The sequence below is a fragment of the Mastomys coucha genome, unplaced genomic scaffold (assembly GCF_008632895.1).
Source record: "Mastomys coucha isolate ucsf_1 unplaced genomic scaffold, UCSF_Mcou_1 pScaffold15, whole genome shotgun sequence".
Lineage (NCBI taxonomy): Eukaryota > Metazoa > Chordata > Mammalia > Rodentia > Muridae > Mastomys > Mastomys coucha.
The window spans coordinates 133,215,074-133,226,361 of NW_022196897.1; the positions used below are offsets into that span (position 1 = coordinate 133,215,074).

At 44.0% G+C, this 11,288-nt stretch overlaps 1 long non-coding RNA gene across 1 annotated transcript in view; it reads right to left on the reverse strand.

The window, feature by feature from the left end:
- Window positions 1-342: 342 nt before the first annotated feature.
- The window catches only part of LOC116092412, a 28,369-nt gene continuing 17,423 nt past the window's right edge, over window positions 343-11,288 (reverse strand). The window contains exons 3-4 of the long non-coding RNA XR_004119258.1: window positions 4,547-4,630; window positions 343-1,583 (exon numbers count right to left, since the gene is read on the reverse strand). This is a non-coding gene — a long non-coding RNA (uncharacterized LOC116092412). The remainder of the gene's footprint in view (window positions 1,584-4,546; window positions 4,631-11,288) is intronic.

Here is an 11,288-nt window from a genome sequence, read left to right on the forward strand (position 1 = left end):
CCTGGAGTTGGCACAGTATCACCTCTCCATTTGACACCCAAACCCTTACTGACACTGCTCTTTAGAGCTAGGCCTGTTTGTGGTGCACATATGGATTTCAGAAACTAGTACCTTAGAAACAACATAGTTAATCAGAGGGGAAAGGGATTGGATAATGCTTACTTCCCTCTCTTTGGGATAGCAAAGATACTCCTAAAGGCCCCCAGAAGGACAGAGCCCAGGTCATCCCCAGTGGTTCCTTGATGGACAAACCCTCCACTGGCTGACTTGCCTTTCCTCTTCCTTCCTTCCACTCCTGTCTACTTCCCTCTTCCTCTTTTTCCCCTCCTATCCTCTCCCTTCCCTTCCATTGCCTCTTCTAGCTTCTCTTAGCCTTTCTTCCTTTTCCCTCTCTTCCCCTCCCTGCCCATCCCTACTCCCATCACTTTCTGGTGTTTTCTAAATTAATATTCTAAATAAATTTATTGTCCCTATACCTCTGTTACTTCCTTCCTTTCCTCCTCCTATTTCTCCTCCTTCTCCTCCTCCTCCTCCTCCTTCCTCTTCTTATCTCCTGGATGCTGGGATTGAAGGAGTATGCCATCATGCCCAGCTTATATATTTGTTTCTTGATGTTCTTTAGATGACATTGGTCCAGGGCACTGACCAATGCACTGACTAAAATGCATCTTTCAGGACTCAATGCAGAACTTACTTCTTCCCAGAATCCTTCCTTGCTCTCTTCCCTGACACTTAAGGTTGGAACAGAAGCCTGCCCCATGGACTCCCTGCACAAAGTTTTCAATTTTGTTTCTTAGCAAATAGATAATCTCTAGCAAAGAAGTTCACATGAGGAATGAAGCAGAGCCACCCTCATTCTCATAGTTCACCCAAAGACTTCCCAAAGCTAACTCCAGCTCCAAGCTGCCCTGGCTTCACCTCTTGTGGAAGCCCTCCTCCTAGGAAGCGCTTATCGATCAGTGCTCTCTGGGACAGTGGTGTTGACAATGTGCCTTTTCTCAGAAACACACAGCAAAAACAACCTTTCAAATGTAGGTTGGAACAACTTCCATTGCTCAATGTTAGCTCTCTTTCCTGGAAACAGCTGATAGGAAAGGGATGTTAACTACTGATAAATTATTTCCCAAGCTACTTTGAACATATGGACCCAAGTGCACAAGAGGCCATGACCTCTAAACGTTGTGGGTAGAGTTGGCTATTTCAGCAGATTCCTGTATAGGAAGATGGGGAGCTATTTCTTCTTTCTCCTAGGGAGTTATGCCACCAACATGGTCTTCTCAAATGAATGTCCCCAAGCACAACAGCATTAAGTTGCATCTCTAATTCAGACAAAAATACCAGAAAAGGTCTTCATGAGTCTGAATTTAAAATGATTGTGCCTACAAATGACACTGGCTTAACTCTTTGGCCTGAATCCAAAGTAAACGAACGCCTGTTCATGACATTTCCAAGTGAATGTGCCTCTCCCATTGCTGCAAGAGTTTGGAGGCAGCAAAGAGCTGATAGGTCAGGGCAGGATTCCTCAGTTGTTTTCTGATGACTTGTCTACCAGTTCCTCTTCAGCTAAGTTACAGGCACCATCCCTGGAGACCGAAAGCATATGAACAGAGATTAGTTTTCTAGAAACAAACCACAAGAGGAATAATGTCCACAATGACAATTGAGGTGGGAGCCCGTGTAGTCCTTAGAAGAGGAAAGATGGCCTCAGATCTGCTGAAAAAGCACCACAAGGCCTTAGCTGAGTGTATGTGGCTGATAAACCCAGCAAGTCCTTTACCAAAGCCTTCCTGTGAGGAGCAACTATTCTTAACTAACTTCCCACATACTTGGATAGATGGGATCAAATCAGCAGGACCCTCTGTGCTGAGACTCAAAGTTTTGGGTTTTCTGTGGCCCATAGCAGGAGATGTCAATGTTTAGAGGTGGGGCAGGCACATGGCTAATAGATTTCCTTCCTACAGCTTCATGTTACCATGTTGGACTAACTAAACTCTGAGCCCTAATAGAGATGCACATTTACAGTCTTAGAGGTTGAAAACAATAATTCAGCAACAAGAAGGTAGGTAAATACCAGAAGGAGAATGAAAATATCACCTGTCCATCCCACATTGTGTTGAGCTCGGAAAGCAGCTGCCTCACACAGAGAGCAGCACATATGAAAGACCAGCATGTTTGCTAGAGCATTGTACTCACCTGTAATGCTCCCCCTATTGCATGGAAGCACCATTCATGCTCCCCCTAAACCCTTCTTTCACAGGAGGAGACCATTCTTTGCTCTGTCCCCACTATGCATCAAGATGCTCTGCCCAAACCAGAGCCTGGCTCAATGCTGGATTCTGAAGGCTTTGCCCTGACATTGTATAAGCTGTTAGGAGAGTGAGGTAAGCAGGTTAGGGCAGCTTTGGCTCTGTCCATCTGTTTCCACATCTCCTTTCAGGGAATAAAGCATGTGACAGAAGTTGAATCTGGTGTCACTTGGTCTGCCTGATTCAGGCAGAAGGAGAAGGAGAAACTAAGTAAAGCTTCAGAGGACTGTCTTTGTGTTAAATAATACAGCCAGTTTGAGTATTCTCCATCTCTTAAAAAGCACTTAGTGAATTCATAGAGGAGGGAGATAATAGACCTAGGAGGATTCTGCACATACAGGGTGAGAGTTAAGGAAAGGATGGACTGTGTCCACTGAGGCCCAGTTAAGATACTCTGGGTATGTTTTAATTTTTTGCTTTGTTTAAGGTAGTGCTTCCCTATGCAGCCCATCATGGTGTCAAGCTTAATGTGCAGCCCAGGCTGGTATTACACTCATGTATTCCTTTCTGAGCCTCCTGAACACTGGCACTACAGGCATGTGTCTGTCTGTCTATCTATCTATCTATCTATCTATCTATCTATCTATCTATCACATGCAGCCATTACAAGCATTATAATACAGAAAAGATAGCTTTCCTTTGCTTTCAAAACAATAAGAAACAGACGTCTTCATTAATAAATCAATGTCTTATTTTTAATTAATTAAACATACTACTTGCATTAATCAGACATATTCACTGCATGCTTAACTATGTATATGAATGAGATTCAGTGTGACATTTCTGAACACACTCTTTGTTTTCATGGAGCAAGTCTTTTTTATTATTATTACTAGATATTTTCTTTATTTACATGTAAATTTCTCCATTCCAAGTTTCCCCTCCAAAAAACAAAGAAACAAACAAAAACAACAAAAACAAACCCCTGTTGCCTCCCCCATCCCCATGCATGCCACCCCACCCTCTCCCACTCATTAGCCCTGGCATTCCCCTACACTGGGGCAAAGAACTTTCACAGGGCCGAGGAGCAAGTCTTATAAGCATAAAAGGATGCCAGGTCTTTTGTGTGTCACAAGGGAGCTACTCTCTAAGAAACTTAGACTTAGGTGGGAAAAGAAGGAATATTCACAAAGATCTGAATGTGCTATTTCAAAATCTCTTCCTACTATTATGAACATGAAGATTCCCTTCATTTTCTTCAACCAAATACAACAGATGAATATGGGCAGAGGAGAGACAATTTAGCCATCTTTGTTCAGCCTAATATTCAAGTACCTATACTTTTAACGTAATAATTGGTTATTTTTGGAAAATCTATTTTGTATTTAAAAGAACATTGTTTATGTCCTCAACTAGTGGGTTTATTGTTAATTTTGAAATAAATATTTTACATGTCACAAATACCTGTAGGTATCAAAAGATGTTACCTATGTAAACACAAGTTCACTGAGGTCTTTGTTTTTTTAAGGTGGACATTTCATTCCTTCTTAAAAGGGGGAACCAAATACCCACAGAAGGAGTTGCAGAGTTAACTATGGAGCAGGGACTGAAGGAAGGACAAGTCAGCCTAAATATAGCTATCTCCCGAGAGGCTCTGACAGTACTTGACTAATACAGATGTAGAGGCTCACAGCCATCCATTGAACTGAGTACACGGTCCTCAATGAAGGAGTTAGAGAAAGGACCTATGGAGCTGAGAGGTTTGCAGCCCCTTAGGACGAACAACAATATGAACTAACTAGTACCCTCAGAGCTCCCAGGGTCTCAACCACAAACCAAGGACTGCATATGAAGCGGTCTGATTGTTCTGGCAGCATGTGTATAGTAGAGGATTGCAAATTCGATCATCAATAGGAGGAGAGTACCTTGGCCCTCTGAAGGTTCTGTGCCCCAGTGTAGGGGAATGCCAGGGCCAATAAGTGGGAGAGGGTGGGGTGGCAGACATGGGGAGGGAGGAGGCAACAGGGGTTTGTTTTTGTCGTTTTTGTTTGTTTCTTTGTTTTTTGGAGGGGAAACTGGGAAAGGAGAAATTTACATGTAAATAAAGAAAATATCTAATAAAAGAGTGAAAAGAAAGTCTAGTCCCAAAATTATCCAAGTTTTCATCAAACTTAGCTTCAAAATAAAGAATTAGGGTCTAGCAGGAGAGTAGATGGAACCCAAGGCCTTGAGAATGACTGGCAAGCACTCTATCACTGAGCTGTATTCATAGTCCCATATGTCGAGACATAGAAGAATACCTTTAGAGAGTCCAGGCTATTGGCCAAGCTCTGAGCTCTCTCCCTTGACCAAAAGTTTGCAGAAGGCTGAGCCATGTTTGCACACTGAGGAAAGAAAAAAAAAAAGCATTAGTAAACCATCCCCAGGCAGGCTCTTCTCTTTTTAAGGGAGGTACCATTATGTCAAGGTGAATATTAGGGAAGGCTACCCACACAGAATCCCAAGGCCAACCTTCACCTGTGCTCAGCTGCCTACAGGATGGTTTTAACATCCACATGCAGAAGAGAGCTGGGCAAAATGAGTGAACACAACACAGATCAAAGAGCCCCCAGCCCTGCCCTGTGGAAAGAGTATAGAACCAAGCTGTGGCAGGATTTGCAACTGTTGGCGTTGCCTGAGGTCGGGGAATGGAAGCCGTAGTGTATACTGGAGAGGATGTCTCCCGTCCCACAGCCAGGCCCTTCAGGGAGGAATACTCTACTTGTTTTCTCCCCTATGAAGACTACAGCGGGGTGTACTGTAAGCCCCAGCTTCACTGATGTTGGATTACTGAAGGGCTGGAGCTTTCAATCTATCTATCATCTGTCAGACCTCTTGCAAATGCTTTCTTTTAACATAGAATCCATATAGTCTCTTGTATGTCTCTTATATGTGGTGTGGATAATGAGCAGAGGTCCTTGAGACATCCCCATGTGTGGAAACCATGGGTAGACTAGAAGATGCTGGGGGTGGGAGGGTGTTCACAATGAAAAGCTGAAGATACCAAATGGTAGCTGAGAATGGCAGCTACTAGAATGAACCAGCTCTGTCAAGATGGGTGTTTGTCCTCAAACTCCTCGGCAATGCCAAAGAGCTGCTTTCCTTCTAACAATCATGCTGGCTGCTGCAAACCTTCAGAATCCTCACCTGGGTGATTTATTCTCCCTTTAAAGTCACTGGGCCAAGATGACACCAACCTTCTCCTGCTACTTTATCAGCATGCCTCACACCTCCACATTGGAGTTTAGCATCCTTACAATGCATTACTTGTCAATGAAAGTACTCAGAAATTATCTAGATAGTGTTCCCTTATGTTTTTGGCATGCATCTTCATAAAGCATTTAAATTATATGACAAAGGGGTGAAGATCCCTTGATTATAAAAGGCAAAACTGTTATCCTTCATGAACAGACAGGAGCCTGGATCCATATTCAAGAGCTTCATTGGGGCTACCCCAGTGCTTTAATTCCCAGCAACTTTTAAGACATTCATTTACAGATCTGTCCAGCAGAATTCGCAGTGTCTTCTAAGCCATGTATTTTGAATGAGAGTGTTTAAAATGTAAAACATGGAAATATAGAGGAAAAAAAACAAAACTTCATCATACACGCAAGTTGGTGTTATGTAGTAACTAGATTTTTTTTTTTTTTTAATAGCCAGGACTTAATGAGTCTCTTTTAGTAAGGTTTTGGGTTTTTTTTTTTTTAAGGATTTGGTAATTTGTTGAAAGTCATATTTAATTTTTCCAAAAAATGAGAAAAGAAAAAGAAAGAGAAAGAGAGAGAAAGGGAGGAGAGGGGAGGGGAGAAGAGAGGAAGGGAAGACAAAAGGGGAGAGGAAGAGAGGACAGGAGAGGACAGAAGAGGGGAATAGAGGAGAGAGGGAAAGGGAGGGGAGAGGAGGGGAGAAGAGAGGAAGGGAAGACAAAAGGGGAGAGGAAGAGAGGACAGGAGAGGACAGAAGAGGGGAATAGAGGAGAGAGGGAAAGGGAGGGGAGAGGAGGAGAAGACAGGAGAAGGGATGGGAGGAGAGGTGAGGAAAGGGGAGGGGAGGAGAGAGGAAGGGAAGACAAGAGGGGAGAGGAAGGCAGGGGAGAGGAAGAGAGGACAGGAGAGGACAGAAGAGGGGAATAGAGGAAAGAGGGGAAGGGAGGGGAGAGGAGGGGAGAAGACTGGAGAGGGGAAGGGAGGAGAGGTGAGGAAAGGGGAGGGAGGAGAAGACAAGAGATGAGAGGGGAGGAGAGAGAAGGAAAGGAAAGGAGACAGGGAAGAAGAGGGGAGGGGAGGAAAAAAGAAAATGGGAGGAGAGGAGAGGTGGGAGGGGAGGTAGGAGATTGGGGAGCTGGGGGAACAAGGCTTCTGCTTCTGCACCCTACATACATACCTAATTAATAGTAGTTTCTTCCCTTTCACCCCAAATTAGTGTGCTTTTTCTCCCTTTCCTTTCTCTTCTCCAGTCATGGCTGCCACCCAGAATTAAATATTTGTAATGAAATAGACCTAGTGACTTGGTCACAGAGATAAAGGATGCTGAATGCTCTGGCTCCACATCAGCGGTTGATGGATGGATTTCTGCTCCAGGGACTGTGCTTAAAAAAGATACACCTGCCTACAGGTGGCTAAGCAGAGATCTGCTTCTATACAAGGGACAGCCATAAATCAAAACGAGATAAAAGCATTTAAAACCAACAAAGCAGGCAACATTTTTGAGTAATTGAGCCTCGTTTTAAAACACAAAAAAATGTCTGTGTTAGTCTTCGTCTTTCAAACATTATTCTCTGTTTGGTTAAGCTACGCAAACACAGGGGCTCTGATGTAAGCAAGACTTTTTCTTTTTGTATGTTGTACATAAATGTCTTTAATCTTTTGAGTTAGGAATTTATTGGTTGAGTCTTTATGAGTAAATTCAGCAGAGCTCTGAAATGTTTTTTTTTTCCTCCAAAAAAGAAAGCGAGAGACGGGAGGAGGCAGAGAAGGGTCAGCGGGGTTTAAAACAGAAGACCAAGCTGCAAAAGAAAAGAAGAGAATGAAAGGATTTGTCTGCAACAACAGTGTGGGTGACAGTCCAGCTGACTTTATCCAGCTTAACCCTGGGCCCAGGCGAATGTGCCTTGGGTCAGGTAGGGAAAAAGGACTCCAGTGAATTGGCAGGTGACAACAATGTCAGCTACCACAAACAAAACAGGCCCACCCCCACAGTCACCTGGGCAGTTGCTTGCTTCTCTGTTTATGTTCTTTTAAAAAAAAATAGTCACAGTAGAGAAAAAACATAAACCATGAAACTTGAAATTTAACATTAGTCTGCAAGTGTTAAAAGACTGACTATGTCAAAAGATTTTCATCTGTGGGCTGTAGAATTTATAAGAGCTGCTGGGGAGGGGGGCAAAGGTTCAAGCTGGGACCCATAGGCTGTATCTAACCAAGGATACCTGAGAGAGTAGGTTCACACAAAACTGTAAACTTACTTAAAACATTGTAAGATTTGTGAGCATGATTTCTTCTATTATGACTGGCCTGTGTGAGTCTCGTGTGTGAATGTACAGGTGATAAGTTGCTTCTCTGTATCAAAAGGTTTGATATGTCTGGGCCTTAAACAACATAAACTTAGTGTCTCACCATCTTGGAGACCAAAATCTCAGAATCAGGTACAGAAAAACTTATTCCTCCTGTAGGTGCCATCCATGTCTTACCACAGCTTCCAGAAGCTTGCTGGCATTCTTGGCACTCCTTGCAGATGTATCTCTAGGTCTCCACCTCTGTACCTGTATCTTGTCATATTGGATGAGGGGCCTAACCTATGCCAATGTAAGCTCATCACTGCCACCCAGAAGACGAACACACAGCATACACATAGCTCACACACAGACAGCCTCACATCTCCCTATGCAGCACACACACACACACACACACACACACACACACACACACACACATGCATGCACGCACCAGCAAACACAGATAACTGCCTCATATAGGCTACTCTGCACCCATAACTCACACATACAGCCTCATATTTGCCCACCTAACAAGCAGCATGCATCTTATATCTGTCTATACAACACAGACATAGCAAACTCACACACGCAATCATGAGTCACATTCCCTACATGCAGCAGATGTATGTGACTATCCCATAAATGCCACTCACCACACTCACAACTCATACACAATTCATATCCTACCACAGAGTAGACACATAGGACACACACAAACATGAATGCATGCATACATACACCAACACCCAGCAAGCACGCAACTCATATACATGCCACCCATCCACACATAGCTCGCACACATAATCACCTCATGTCCCTCTACCCAGCAGACTGGTACATGTGTTGCCCAAGAGATCACTCACCTCATACCCTACCATCCAGTGAACAGAAATTTCTCTGTCTGTCTGTCTGTCTGACTGTCTGTCTGACTCTCTCTCTCTCTCTCTCTCTCTCTCTCTCTCTCTCTCTCTCTCTCTCACACACACACACACACACACACACACATACACACACACACACACCTCCCCATGTTTGAGCTCCCCCTTTCATGGGCTACAATATTTTAGTTATAATTCTATTAAAGGTCACCAAATTTAACCTTGGGTGATGACAATTACTTCTATTCACACCTCACGTTTTCTTATGTGGTCCTTGGAGTATGTGCTATTCCTGACTCATTTTTGTTCCACACAGACAAATTGGTACCACTTGCACAGCCAAGTCAGGGAACCCTCGATGAGTTAACCTGGATGTGGTAGAATCGGGTTGATATCCTGGCAGAGAAATCAGAATGAATGGACTGTACATCAGCAGAGCCCTGGGGGCCTTCTTAGGGAATGTGGGCCAGGCCTTTGTCACAGATCCTAAGATGCCAAGGACGATTCACTTTACCTACTGAAGATGTGGGTTGCTATATACAGCCTGACTTTATAACAGTGACAGTGGCATACAAAGGACCCTGGGAAAGAGTTGAGTCAACCCTAGAGAGACTAGAGCAGTAACACCCAGCATCAGCTGCCAGGCTGAGGGCTGAACTGCCATCTCATGAGGCACTGCTGCAGGTCTACTAGCTGGAGTGTGACAGGACTGAAGCTGCACTTTAATAACAGACCATTAGGTGTATTTAGGTGGGAAAATCTTCACATTTTGCAAACAAGCCAGGTATGCGTTGTCTGCCTCATCGGAAATTCTGCACACAGCTTGATGCGCTCACAAATTCACAATTCAGAATTAATTGGTTTTTAGGCTCCGCATTTAGGTCATCTCTCCCAGACACCCCATTTCATGTGGTGAAAAGAAATTAAGTCAATTTTCCCCCTGCCAGACCCTCGGCTCTCATCTCGCAGGCCTGGCGTGCCGTCCCGCTGCACGCACCGGGAGAAGACAACCTTTAAAGGCATTCTCATTATTTCTCAGGGAGATGTCATTAAGTACTGTAAACATGTCCTGAATGAGTCCATGTCACAAAGACGACAGAGTGTTTATAGAATAAAAACCTATGAGCGCCAAAGTAAGAGAAAATGGGAGAGGAAGGGGAGAAAGAGGAAGGTTCTTTTAGAAGAAAAAAGCAAGGTTTTGCCTTGACCAGTGAGCTGAGCTAAGGTGCAGATGGTAAGGTAAATCCACCCAAATGAGCTCCGATCAACAGAGAAAAGCAGGAATGGGAGCTATCTGATTGGGCTCTACTCTCCCATTCCCTAGTCCTTGACTAAGCCACCACACCCATTTCTCCCTCAGAATTCACACATGGCAGACCTCATAAATTGATTGTCTACCTGCACCATCCCAGTTCATTCTAGATCTCAGAATCCTTGGCAAGAAATCAGCCAAACCAGCCCTTTTACATTGCAATTAAACTTACTGATGTTTCTGTGCGAGAGTGATGGTGTGTGTGTGTTCCTTTTGCAACCTGTCACACTGTACTCTAACAAAGAGATTTGTGCCAGCAGTGAGATGAACACATGTCTTACTTATTATTTGGCTTTGCCTTGTTGGTTACGAACAAGTCAAGAGGATAATAAGATCCTCAGAGTTTGACCTCCTCACCAATATGGTAGCCGTCCTTGTGTTTCTCCTCACACATTGTAAGCTCACAGTCCTATGGGTGCCATAGAGTGGATTGACTGAATTGACAAGGACAGATGCCTTCGCTTCCATGGAGGAATGACATCACTATGGCTTACTTTGGAGTTTCATCTATGCCCCTTCATGTAGACACCAGAAGGACCTGTAGGTGCACACCTCTGTATCAGGCTATAGTCAGTGATTGGCAGGGGAGCATGTAGAAGTAATGCTGCCTTGTCTTGGGATAGATGGAGACCATGACTATTAGCATCCACAGGGCCAGACTGACAATGCCCATAAACAGCTGTGAAATAACTTGCCTCTGGGCTTCAGTTCTTCCTGTTCTGTTCACCCCTGTCCTTTTCTGATTTTCCTGAGAACATGTTCTTAACATATTGTCATGTGTTTGTGAACCTTTGACACACAGAGCTGTGAATCATAAGTTCTTATAAGGCAAGGATGTTTTGGCACTCTAGGTGGACCAACCCTGCTCCAGGAAATCTGTTTTCCTGCTTCTCTCTGGGTTTTGCACCAGGCCACATCTTGTGCCTCAGAGAACAAGATAATGGCATCTCCAAGCTGCTCTGATGAGTTCTATAAATGACCTTCATTATGCTTGCTATCTGTCCTGCAAGTGAGGGATTCCAGGGAGATCTTGAACTGAGAGGCCCTGCAAAATAATGCCCCAGAATCAGCTGATGTGAGACAGTTGGTGCTGGCCCCAAATCTACCAGGAGGGGGGCTATGAAGAGAAGCTATAAAGGACTTCACAGTGGTGTTATCTGCAAGGAGTTTTGTTTTGTTTTGTTTTGTTTTGTTTGTTTGGTTGGTTGGTTGGTTTTTGGTTTTTGGTTTTTTTAGAGACAGGGTTTCTCCGTGTAGCCCTGGCTATCCTGGACCTCACTCTGTAGACCAGGCTGGCCTCGAACTCAGAAATCCACCTG